The sequence below is a fragment of the Chlorocebus sabaeus genome, chromosome 14 (assembly GCF_047675955.1).
Source record: "Chlorocebus sabaeus isolate Y175 chromosome 14, mChlSab1.0.hap1, whole genome shotgun sequence".
Classification (NCBI taxonomy): domain Eukaryota; kingdom Metazoa; phylum Chordata; class Mammalia; order Primates; family Cercopithecidae; genus Chlorocebus; species Chlorocebus sabaeus.
This window is the reverse complement of record NC_132917.1, coordinates 72,846,121-72,859,048: the sequence shown is the minus strand read 5'-3', so window position 1 is coordinate 72,859,048 and position 12,928 is coordinate 72,846,121. Positions and strand designations below refer to the sequence as shown.

At 47.7% G+C, this 12,928-nt stretch overlaps 1 protein-coding gene across 5 annotated transcripts in view; it reads left to right on the top strand.

Annotated features, from left to right (window-relative positions):
• SFXN5 (sideroflexin 5) overlaps nt 1–12,928 on the top strand; it is a 129,521-nt gene that overhangs the window by 84,297 nt on the left and 32,296 nt on the right. The window lies entirely within an intron of this gene.

Genomic DNA, 12,928 nt, shown 5'->3' with positions numbered 1-12,928 from the left:
ATCTTGGCTCACTGCAACTTCCACCTGCCGGCTTCAAGCAGTTCTCCGGCCTCAGGCTCCCAAGTAGCTGGGATTACAGGCACGCACCACCATGCCCATCTAATTTTGTATTTTTAGTAGAGATGGGGTTTCACCATGTGAGCCAGGCTGGTCTCGAACTCCTGACCTCTTGATCCACCTGCCTCGGCCTCCCAAGGTGCTGGGATTACAGGTGTGAGCCACCATGCCTGTCCACTAATTCATGTTTAATACATCAACTGATAGATCTTGTTTTTAATTCATTAGTTAAAAAGCGCATCTAGGTTGAGTGTGGTAGCTTACGCCTGTAATCCCAGCACTTTGGGAGGCCGAGGTAGGTGGATCACAAGGTCAGGAAATCAAGACCATCCTTGCCAACATAGTGAAAACCCATCTCTACTAAAAATACAAAAATTAGCTGGGTGTGGTGGTGCAGGCCTGTAATCCCAGCTACTCAGGAGGCTGAGGTAGGAGAATCACCTGAACCAGGGAGTTGGAGGTTGCAGTGAGCCGAGATCACGCCACTGCAATCCAACCTGGCAGCAGAGTGAGACTCTGTCTCAAAAACAAAACAAAACAAAACAAAACAAAACAAAAAACATCTATTACTATATCACAGTATTTTGGTAATTTCTTTCAGGATGATCCCCGTGATCCTATGTGTTTTGTTTTATGCATTTAGAAACATTGTTCTGAGAGGGGTCCATAGGCTTCACCAGAGTGAAGCCAGAGTGGTTCCTGGCACAAGAGAAGGTTGGAAGCTTCTACTAGTCTAGGTTTCAAGCCTTTGGTATTGAGAACAGCATAAGGCAGTGCATAGTTGTCAAAAGAGAAGGGTAAACCAGTGCTTGAACCATAACAGCAGAGCTCCCCATCTGTGCCAGAGGACAACAGTGGGGACAGGCCAGCACAGGGCATGAGGACTTGTGACCTCTGTGGTACCAAGGCACAGTCTGAAGAGCCGGAGTCAGACCCAGGCTCATGGTCCTGACCCTGATCATCATCTCCAGGGCCCTGCTTCTCCATCTGTAAAATGCGGGTACCAGTACCCACCTTCCTACAGCCCAGAGCTCTGGGAGGAGCAAGTGAGGCCACAAACCAGTTTCCACTGAGAGGAAGGTGCTTTGAAGCACTCGCGAAGCCCTGTGAGAGGGTGAGAGGTCATTCCTGGGCAGCCCCACCCCTGGATGACCCGGAGACTAATGAACTCCCAGAACCAGCCACCTGGCTTAGCCTCAGCCAGCCCAGATAATTGCTATAGCAACGCCACACTTTTAATGAACTTTCAGCTATTTCTGTCGTGGGCCATTAATGGAATAACTCTTTAGATCTGACTTCGTTAAGAGGCCTAATAAAGCAAACACGGCTGCCCAACTGCTGTTCCTGGCCATTCAGCCTGGAGGGTCAGATACAGTCTGAGAAGGGGCAGCGCTCGGCTGCACTGGGCTGGATCTGGGATTCGGCCAAGATGTAATCTGTCCTTAGCCAAGCTTTAGATAAGAACTTTGCCGGGGGCCCATTCCAGCCCTACTGGCCATCTTGCTGTGTGACCTTGGCGTGGTCTTAACCTCTCTGGGACTGTTTCAGTAGAAGGGTCCCTGCTTTGGGTCTGAGACTTTCTGACCTGCCCCTCTTCAGACTCCAGTGCAATTCCCCTCCCCTCTTGTTTTTGGGAATGAGGCCTCAGCTGCTGGCACAGGTGCAGCCACTGTTGTAGTCTTGAGATCCTGAACATCCCTCGCAGCTTGCATAATGTGGTTTGTAGCCCTGACAGTCCTAACTCGCTGGGATCCAGGGAGAGGCAGGCCCTCTGTGGCTTCTTCCTCCGCCTGGCTGCTGAGTCCTGGCTGGGTGCCTGCCTGCCTTCTGCCCCAGCCCCAGCCTCCCCTCCCCCCACACAGGCTTCCATCTCTCTAGTCCCCATGTCCATCCCTCTCATCCGCAAGTGGGCGCTTGTGGACTGCCCTGGTCAATGCTGACACAGTTTTGAGATGATTAGGTATGGCCCTTACCCACCAGGGACTCAAAAGCCCGCTGGTCCTCTCAGGCCACTGTCCAGTCCCTGTACTTGGCCTCTCTTCACCTTATCCAGAGTATCCCTAAGCTGCACTGGGTGCTGGCAGGGCCTAGGTCCTGCCTGGAGTTCACTCCAGCTCTCCGAGGCAGGCCAGGCCAGACCTGGCTGGGCCACCGTTAAAGGTGACCAAGAAGCTGGCTCAGGCTGTGCTTGACCTCGTGGAGGGTCCTCTGTCCCTTTAGGCTGCTTGCAGAGACGGGACTCACTGAGCAGTGAGTGCACAGGGGAAGGTGGCTGGGGAAAGTGGCAGTGACTATATTTAAGCCCTGTTGTTGGGATGTGAGTGGAGTTGAAGGGGGTCTTCAGGGTGATGGGGGGGTCCTGAAGAGGCTTGTGCCCTGTGGTCAGAGGCCACATCCAGACTCTCACACTTCTGAGCAGGTTGGGAACTCAAGCTCTAGGGAACAAGGAAGCCCCAGGAGTCAATTTCTTCTTCCCAAGGCTCTGCCAGCTCCTCTGCAGGCTCCAGCCTGAAGCCTGGGAGGTGGGCTACACACTGCCTAAGAGTGGCCTGAGACACACGCACCTGGACCCCACACCGAACTCCACCACTCCCACCCCATTCTACCCACTGTCTCCTCATCTGGAAATGAGGCCTCTGACGAGACCCTCCTTCAGCCCCTTCCCACCAGGACCTCTGTGACTGCAGGCCTCCTTGAGGTTTGCAGAGCTCTTGGGTGCTGCACGGCTCCCCTCATGTTCTCCAGCAGGCCTCTCTCCTCCCTCGGTTCTCCTCATTCTGTGCTGGGAGGGTCTGAAGGCAGAGCATGCCATCACCTTCTTACAGAAGAATGAACAAAGTCAAACTTGCTGAAAGTGGCACTGAGCTGGCCAGAGCCCAGGCCTCCCAGGCCCAGCCCAGGGCTATTTCAAGCCCTCTGAGATAACCCCTCACCCCCGTAGCTGAGAAACTGAGCAGTGTGGCCCAGAGGCAGCCAAGGCTATGCAGTATCCTCCCTGTTCTGCCTCCAGGTTCCCCCCCCAGTTTTTCAGAGTGTGTGTGTGCACATGCCTGTGTCACATGAGTGATGGGTGTACACACACATGTGCTGAGTACGTGGGAAGCCCTGGGCTGCTCACTGCAGCCATTTCTCTCCCCTTGGAGAGAGGTGGTTTCAGGGCTATGCTGTGCCCCTGGTCTAGAACAGCAATCGTGTGGGAGATCTCAGTTTCTATTTATACGTGGAGATGTTAGGAAAGACAGTGAGCCCAGGAGCATGTGTGCTGGCATCGGAATCGATTGGGGACTGGTAATTAATTTGCTTAGACCTTAATTAATTCTCCAGTTCTTTCTTATTTGTGGACTGTCACGCCTAATTGTGTTCAGGAGCTCAAGCTCGGAGCAGGCCCTCTGTTAATTGACGTATGGTTGCTGCGAGGTGAAGTTAATGGTTTGGGAAGCTGGGCAAACAGTGTAATTAAAGGTCAGTAGAAGAGGCATTGGAAAAATACACACCCCCAGGTCCAGCCACCAGTCTCTGTGAGCAGAGTCCATTCCGGGGGTTGCCGGCCCCACAGGCTTCTTGATGGGCCTTGGGGGAGGGGTACCGGGAGCAGTTACCAGTAGGAAGGAGGGCCAGGTCCCGGGTCCCAGAGGGGCAGTGGCCAGGGGAATAGACACATCTTGTTGACAGTAATGGATGGGGCAGGGGCTTTAGAGAGGTGGAGACTGAGGTGGTGTCTCAGCAAGCACATCTATAAAGCTGACCCGCTAGACTCCGGGTAGGTGTGGGCATGGGGAGGGCAAGAAGCCCTGAAGGTCACTCCAGGCTGCCTGGCTACATCCACTCGAAGCAGGGAACAGGCAGTGATTGTATCATGTGCTCATCAAGACCCCCAGCTAGGCCCTGAGCTCCCAATGAGGGAGGCCCGAGCCTCGGCATCAGCCAGCTGCTCCTTCTAAGGAGAACAAGCTTCCTGCAGGCACCGGAAATGCCAGCCTCAGCAGCTCCTTGCTGAGAAATGACTTCTTCCTGTGCCGTCCCCAGCAGTCTCTTATGTTAAATGTCAGAATGTATTTTATTGCCATGAAAAGATCTCTGTGTTCACCGGTGAATCCGTCGCCCAGGGTGTCCTGGCACTGTTTGGGAGAAGGTCTTCTGTTCATTCACGGGTGTGGCAAACCTGCTCCCCGATGTCCGTGCCCCCTTTCTCCCCAAGGCCACACAAGTGTGTTCGTGTCATTGAACCCCTCTTCTCTCCACTGCTCCCCCTTTGTGCTCAGTCCACCCTGCTTTCTCCGTCTAGGAGGTGGTCATGGCAGTGCTGCCCAAGTCTGGAGGGCCTACCCCCAGGTCAGAGCTCAGCTCCCCAGGCCTCATCCCCTGTAAGCAGGAGGCAGCAGCGTGCACCTGTGGCAGCTTTGTCCTGGGCCCTGGGACATCAAGGTCCCTCCATCAAGGTCAATGGTGCTTCATGTGGCATCCACGCCCTTCAGGCACCTCTGAATGCCAGGAGTCCCTTCTTTGACCTGCCCTGCTCTTGCCTCTCCTGTGCCCCACTGCAGCCCTGGAGAATCCTGCCATCCTCCTCTCCTCCCTCTTGCTGGGCCCTGGGCCTTTGCATGTGGCCCTGATGTCTGGATACCTGCTCTTCCCACTACCTCAAGCCGTCCTCTGCCCTCCGTCGACTGCCAGGCCTTTGTGAGTCGGCTCAAACACCATCTCCTCTGGAAGCCCTCGCTGGGAATCCCAGCCAGGGTTAGATGGCAGCTACCCGTGTGTGCCGATGTCTATCTGGGGACTGCCCATGTTGTTTCTAAGCCTGCCTCCCCCATTAGACAGTGAGTGCCCCAAGACAGGGACTGGATCTCATCCCCCACCAGCCTCAGCCCCCTCAGTGCCTAGCACACAGTCAGTGCTCAGTGTGGGTTTATTCAATGATCAAACGAGTGCTTTGGCACAAAAGGTTTGAGATGAGGCTCTCGCAGCAGAACCTCACCTTGATGACAGTGGTGGCCAGATTCTGTAGCTACCTGGATATTTATTCTGGACCTTTTCCACTTTTTAAAGTTGGTTTTGAGTGCTCTGTTTTCTTGTATACATTTTTACCATCACTGTGGTCCACTCTTAGTCAGCAGGCCTAGGGCGAATGACCAACGAGCTCACCCCTTTCCAGATCATCCTAGGCAGATTATCCAACCTTTCCAGGCCATGGTGGCCCCATCTATAAAATGGGATACTAGTATCTCTAAGCAAAGTTTTCATGGGGATTAAACATGTCAGTTTCCCAGCGTAGCATGAGCACCTATTAAATGTTGATCATCTTCCAGCTCCACTCTGTTCCTCCTGCCCCAATCGGGGGTGGCACATTCCTGCCATCAGGGAACTTGTTCTCTGGGGGTAAGAGGTGGTTAGATGTTCAAATGGCACAAAAAAAACCCCCACAAAAGTTCCGGTGATAAGGGCAATAAAGTTTTATAGAGGATGAAACCCATTCGATAATCTCTCTCAATCCCCTTCCATCACCTCTGCGATTTTAGGAATCTAATATGAACTGAATTATGTAGGGAAAGGGTGTTTGTTGAAAAAAGGGGCAGGATAATTAGATCATGTTATCAAAGGAATATGTGGGCGTGGTGGTGTGGATTTTGAGGAGCCATGGAAGGCTGGGCTGGGCTGGGTGCTGGAATCGGTGGCGGCCTCAGAACCGGCATGGGCCCCTGGTGTGTGTCAGGCCCCAAGAGGACACAGGCAGTGGGTCCAAGGCAGCCAGAGGGAAGTGTCTAGTGTCCCAGGGCTCTGTTTTCAGTTTCATTCCCTTCAGTTATTTTGACTGCCTTGGATGGAGGAGGCCTGTGGCTCACATTCAAGAAACAGGGACACCAACCTGGCAGGGATTGTGAATTCATGGGCAAGAGCACCAGGTTCTAAAAAGATCTGTCGAGGTGGGCCGATGAGATCTCACAAGGTTTGATGTAAGTCTTGCTGTTCAAAAAATGTAGGTGCACAAGTGATAGGGTGCCAAGACCTGACTTGGCTGAAGTTCTCAAGACAGAGGCCCAGGGGTCTCGTGGGTCGTGTGCTCAGAATGGGTCCCTGGTGTGGCATGTGCCTCTGATGATGCTCACTCAGATTTCAGCTGCATTACTAAAGATAGAACACCAAGAACAAAGGAGTCTGTTTAATTCTGGCTGTACACGTCAAGAGTAGCTCTGATAAGTGGTAACGCCACAAGAGTGACAGGATCTTCTGAAAAAACTGAGAGCCTGTTATTGAAATGAACTGCCTGACCCCTGGATTTGAGGGAAATGTCTGATCAGCAGACAGGCCTCAGAAGCTGTGAGGGGCACTCGCACGTGACCAAGGCACCTGTTTCCAAGCAGCTTGCTCGGGAGCTGGCATACAGTAGGTGCTCCATAAGTGCTTGTTGTGTAAATGGCCTTCCAGTTCCAGGGTTTTATAATTCCTGAAATCCAGAAGGTAGAGACGCCCAGAGGCAGAGAAAGTGGGGAAGTGTAATGCGGAGGGAGGGAGGGGCTATGCAGGAGGGGAATGCAGAAGGGAGCAGGGGGCCTGGCTGGGCTGGGCTGGGCTGGCCTGCTGGGGAACAGAGGAGGGCATGTTGGCGCTATGAGTGTTAGCTCGGGGTTTGAGCTTTATCTTTGGTTGACAGGGAACCACTGAAGAATCTCAAGCTAAGAGGCAGCTGTGATAAAAAGGGGCTTTTTTAAAAGATGGATGTGTTAGCAGGAATCATATTAAGAGATTCCAAACTTCCGAGTCAGCGTGCACCTAGACTTACAGGCTGATTTTTTAGTCCAGAAATTCCCGGTCCTGAGTCGGTGACACTTCAATATGGGTTGTGAAACTCTCCCCAAATTCTCAAGCTACTTACAAGAAAATTTGTGCTGCTTACTTAACACTGCCTCTCAGATGGAATAATAGGGATTTTTGTGAAATCGAGCAAATATGAGGGCATGCATCCTTATTTGATAATCATCACTGTCTTAAAGGCAGAGGGGTTGTATTCTGCTGTGATTTGAGCGTGAGGGAGAGAGTATGTGTGAGTGTGTAAAGGTGGTAATATACCTACATGTATATTTTCAATGCATAAACCTTCCCCGGGCAGGGACGTGAGAACCTGGCTACAATGGTTGTCTCTGGGGAAGGGGTGAAGCTTAGGGTTGGGAGGGAGACTTACTTTTTATTATTTCCCCTTTTACACCATTTGAATCATTGACTGTGTTGCCCACAATGGTGGAAGGAAGGAAGAGGGGGAGGGAGGAGAGAAGGGAGAAGAGGGGAGGGGAGGCCAGCGTTACCTCCCACTTCTTGCATATGAGGAAGTAGAATCTGGAAGTACTTAGTCCAACATCAGTCTTGAGCCAAAATAGCAACTGAAGTTTCATGCTTGCTACTAGAGTGCTTGTTTGTTTGTTTTAATGAAAATGGCTCTATTTCTTTCTGATAATACATAATAGAATAAGCAATCCTACTTCTCTCTCCAGAGTCATTTAGTGTATATCCCTCCAAATTCAAGTTAACATCTAAAAGTATATGGATCTCTGCCCATTATATCTATATGTAGTGTAAATATGTTTATATAAATGTGATTTAATACAAATGGGTTCATATATATATACACTATTCCGTAAACTGCTTTTTAACCTCACAGTCAATTTTAGATGTCTTTCCATGGCAGTCATAAAATTCTAACTTCTCCTTAATGGCCACAATAGTTTGTTCCATGGCTATTTTCTATTTATTTATTTATTTATTTATTTATTTATTTATTTATTTATAGACAGAGTCTTGCTGTGTCACCCAGACTGGAGTTCAGTGGCATAATCTCGGCTCACTGCAACCTCTGCCTCCTGGGAGGCAGATTCTTCTGTTTTGGCCTCCTGAGTAGCTAGGATTACGGGTGATTTTTGTATTGGGGGTAAGAGGTGATTAGATGTTCAAATTTTTGTCTTTTTAGTAGAGATGGGGTTTTACCATGTTGGCCAGGCTGGTCTTGAACTCCTGACCTCAGGTGATCCACCTGCCTCGGCCTCTCAAAGTGCTGGGATTACAGGCATGAGCCACTGCACTCGGCCTGTTTTTTTAATTATGAAATTTTTCTATTAACATAGAAAATTGAAGAAATAGAGAAAGAGAACGTTAGATACACTCAAAACCCTCCGCCTTCTTGATTCTGGTTTCTTTCTCTCCCCACAGAAGGCACCGACCTGGAGTTAGTGTATGCTTACCATTTAGGTTTTATATTTTAGCGTATGTGCATGTATCATAAGCCATCAATTGTATTGTTCATGAATTTTTTAACTGTACTATACTGTACATATCCTTTTGAAACTTGCCTTTCATTGTGGTTTTGAAATGTATTTATGTTAATACATATACATTCATTTCAGCTGCCATAGGCATTTGTACTCTGTGGCCATCCACAGGTGATTAATTGGGGACATTTAGGTTGTTTCCAGTCTCTCATTATTATACAGTCCTGCTCTAAACAGCCTTGTGCTCTAAACAGCTCATGTGCACATGAGTAAGAGTTTCTCCTGGGCAAAAGTTTTCAAACCTTCCTCTGTATTATAATCACCTGGGGAATTAAAACAAAACAGATCTGGACCCTGCCTCAGCTTTGGTTTCACTTGTGCAGCCGGTGCTGGGAATCTCCAGGCTAGGGTGTGTAGCCAGACGTGGAACGGACACATTAGAGGGTACGCATGTTTCTAGCTTTATTAAACATTGCCAGATGGGCATATGGGCGTTTACTCAGCCTGCAGGGTATGAATTTTTGTTTCCCTACATCCTCTTCAATATTTGATATTATCGATATCTTAAAATTTGTGTTCATCTGGGCTGGACGTGGTGGCTCACTCCTGTAATCCCAGCACTTTGAGAGGTTGAAGCGGGTGGATCACCTGAGGTCAGGAGTTCAAGACCAGCTTAGCCAACATGGTGAAAACCTATCTCTACTAAAAATACAAAAATTAGCTGGGCATGGTGGTGGGTACCTGTAATTGCAGCTACTTGGGATACTGAGGCAGGAGAATCGCTTGAACCTGGGAGGCAGAGGTTGCAGTGAGCCAAGATTGTGCTACTGCACTTGAGCCCGGGTGACACAGTGAGACTACATCTGAAAAAAAGAGTAAAATTTGTTCATCTGAACTGGTTTATTTCTCATTTTAATTTGCATTTTTCCAGTTCCCAGTATGGTTGGGAAACTTTTCTTAACTTTATTGGACATTTGGGTTTCCAAACAGAAGAGAGAGCAAGAGGATATCCTTATTTCATACCATCCACAAATTCAAGATAGATTAAACGCCTAAATGTGAAAAGTAAATTAAAACCTTTGGAAGAAAATATAGATGAACACTGGAGTACGGGTAGAGTTTCTTTTTCCTTTTTTTTTTTTTTTTTTTTTTGAGGCAGTCTCTCTCTGTTGCCCAGGCTGGAGTGCAGTGGTGCAATCTTGGCTCACTGCAGTCTCCACCTCCTGGTTCAAGCGATTATCTTGCCTCAGCCTCCTGAGTAGCTGTGACTACAGATATGCGCTACCACACCCGACTAATTTTTGTGTTTTTAGTAGAGATGGGGTTTCTCCATGTTGGGCAGGCTGGTCTCGAACTCCTGACCTCAAGTGATCCACTCACATCGGCCTCCCAAAGTGCTGGGATTACAGGCGTGAGGCACGTGCCCTGCCTAGAGTTTCTTAACAACATAAAATGTATCTACCAGGAAGAATTCTTTTTTTTTTTTTTGGAGACGGAGTCTTGCTCTGTCGCCCGGGCTGGAGTGCAGTGGCCGGATCTCAGCTCACTGCAAGCTCCGCCTCCCGGGTTTACGCCATTCTCCTGCCTCAGCCTCCCGAGTAGCTGGGACTACAGGCACCCGCCACTTCGCCCGGCTAGTTTTTTGTGTTTTTAGTAGAGACGGGGTTTCACCGTGTTAGCCAGGATGGTCTCGATCTCCTGACCTCGTGATCCGCCCATCTCGGCCTCCCAAAGTGCTGGGATTACAGGCTTGAGCCACCGCGCCCGGCCCCAGGAAGAATTCTTTATCTGACTATGTATTAAACTATATGACAGAAGACATCATGGTGTGAGAAAAACAAGTCACAGGCTGGGAATAGCTATTTGTAAACCCTTTAACCAATGAGGTTTAGCCTCCAAAACCTATGAGGAACTCCTGCAGATTTTTTTCCCTCACATCTAGAAACCTAACCTTGATTATTAGTAAGATTGGGTTCATGTTTATTAGTTTTTCAGTCTTTTATGAATTGCCTACTCATATATTTTTCTGATTTTGATCACTGTATATTTTTCTTAATAATTGTTAAAGCTGTTATACATCGTATGGTTTTTTTGGCTGAAATTAGCACCAACAGTTTGTGTTGAGGGTTTAAATAATAAGGGAGTCTATTACTTTACAAAGGGCGAGTGTCAGATGGGGCATCCAGGGTGCTTCCCCAAGTGCTGCTCTGCTGGCCTCCCGGTGGGCTTCATCTCAGGCTTGTGGGAGACGGCGGCAGCAGCTCCAAGCATCACATCTGGACCCAGTGTCCAGAGGACAAGAGGCTCTGCCTGCCTCCCACCCCTTCTTAGATGGGAGGAGACCTTCCCCAGAAGTCCCCAGCAGACATTCCTGGTTGTCTGAAATCGGGTCACATGCCTCTTCCTCGATCAGTCACTGCCCGTGGGAGGATTATTACTCTTCGTTTGGACTAATCTCTGGGGGGTAGAATAGCTCTTGGGAGTCAGTCACTATGACCCTCCATAACTTAAGATTAGTAGCCCTTTGTTTATCATATGTAATAAATATCACTTCCCAGGTCCCCATTTCTTATAGTATAGTTTCTAAATCAATCTTGAATGCTGCGTTTCTAAGATGCCTGAGTTATAAGAGGTATTAACATAATAGCCTCTTAGAAGAGAAGAGAACTATAGTTAGTGTCCATTGGAAGGAATAAGCAAGCATTCACTTACACATTCAATACAAGTCACTTTCTTTAGTACCACAGAGTTGGAGTCTAAGCCTCCTTCACATTTTCTTGTTCTTTTTTGGGCATTGGTTTTTAAACACAGCATCGTGGCCACCACTGCTTTTTGTAGTCCTGTTTCTAATCTCGACTCCTTTAGCCCGTTTAAGATGAATGGTATAATTTCAAAGCATATAAAAGAATATTGGGAATTTTTGTTTGCATTTCTGATTTGGTTATACTTGTGTCTCATATTTGTTTGTTACTTGAAGAAAAAAAATTCCTGAAATTAATCAGCTTCTTTAGGAAGCCGACATATCGTAGGTACCTAAGTGTGGACCCATGACTAGGTTACGTCAATCCCTGCTGGCTTTAAAATTTGTGTGATCTTCTTCAAGAAGTTTGGCAGGTTTTTTTTTCTTTCTTTCTTTTTTTTTACTTTTTGGGTAAATGAAACATGATTATATTCTCACTGTAAAAATTTAAATATTATAGAAAAATTGTGGTGTAAAAAAGTGGAAGTCTTTCAACAACCTCTAATTCTCAAATTGAATTCCTTCCCCAAGCAGACCACTCTGTGAGCTGTGAACCTTCCAAAACATTACCTGTGGATTTATGCACACATGTATGTGCATATGCCAATTACAGGGTTTTACATACAGTAAATCATCATGTACATACTCAGTAGCTTTTTTCACATGACAGTTTGTTTTGGAGATCTTCCCATGTGAGTTCCCTAATGGTGGACATTTAGGTTGTTTCTAATTATTTGCTCTTACAAACAGTGCTATAATTAACATCCTTGTAAATGTCTCTTTGTGCATATGGGCAAGCATTTCTTTAGGGTAGCTATCTATGGTTTGGCAATTTCTACTGTCTTTAATTGCATTGCCTGGTATCTGGCAGACGATCTTCTGCATGTACAATAACTTTTCATGTCCGTGCTCCATTATAGTGTAAGTTTTAGAAAGATGTTTTAGGCAACAATTAGGAATCTAAGTTTAAGTTCAAATTCTGTATGGATTGCTGTGGTCAGCTGAGGTGACACTTGAATGAATGGGTACCTCTACACATGACTGAATTCACACACGTACAGGCAATTGTGTTGAGTAGCAGGTAAGGTTCCCTTCTCTGCCGACTTTCATTGTAAGGCACATCATGGTTTTTAAAACATTAAAATATGGGAAAGTGCATTGTAGAATTGAGGAGTTATGTAGTTTATTTTCCCCAAATCAGTAGCCCATTGCTACTGATGGTCCTTTCCCTGTGAGTTGATAGAACTGCTTTACCACCAATTAATTTCCCCGACAGATGGGTGTGTTACAGGACTAGTGCACTGCATTGATCTGCTTGTCTATTCCTGCCCTAGTTCAGGGGGCAGGCCCCCTGTGATCTTTTGGAGAACTTTCTTGCACATTTGTCTTTCTGTCTACTGCTCTTTCTTCCTCCCCACACTGCCCCTTTTACACTAGGTGCTTCATTAGCTTTTCACAATCTGCATGATTTTGCATCGCAATGGGTCGGATGTGAGAACATCTGCAGCAGGCAAGAGCAAATTCTCTTCAGGACTTAACACTGAGCTTGCCATCATCAAGAAGCAATGTCTTTCTCTCTCCTCTTTCTCTCTCTCATTCCTTGACATCTCCCACATTGCTGCTCAAACATCAGTTATGCCTGAGTCTTGAATGGTGTCAATCTGAGTTGAAAATGTGCCAGCTTCCTTAACATCATCACTAACAGGCTGCTTAATGAACCTGCTGATACCATCAATAGTAGATCTTCCTGGTGTGTTGGAGAGGAGACCCGTGCCCCAGGGTTGTGCGTGCTCTCGTTCTCTCTCTGTCTCTGTTTTTTCTTTTTTTTTTTTTCTCTCTCTCTCTCTGTCTCTCTCTGTATCATTTGCTTAGG